The sequence below is a fragment of the Lipophrys pholis genome, assembly GCF_963383615.2.
Source record: "Lipophrys pholis genome assembly, chromosome: 10".
Lineage (NCBI taxonomy): Eukaryota > Metazoa > Chordata > Actinopteri > Blenniiformes > Blenniidae > Lipophrys > Lipophrys pholis.
This window is the reverse complement of record NC_137640.1, coordinates 26051335-26051576: the sequence shown is the minus strand read 5'-3', so window position 1 is coordinate 26051576 and position 242 is coordinate 26051335.

The window sequence follows — 242 nt, the reverse complement described above, 5'->3', positions numbered from 1 at the left end:
AGTCTGTTTATGCTCCGCTAGAAATGCTGTCTCAATTTAAAATAGTTGTAATAGCTGGAAGTTATTTGAAATTAATAAACTATTAGCTCATAGCGGGAACAATGTCCCTTAAACCGAAGAGCCTGTTTTTGATTCTCTCAAAAACAGACTCATTACCTGTTTATTAAAACATCTGGTTGCCATACAAATCATGACGAGAACAATGAAGGAGATTTGGAGGGACGTTAAGTTGTCATTATGTT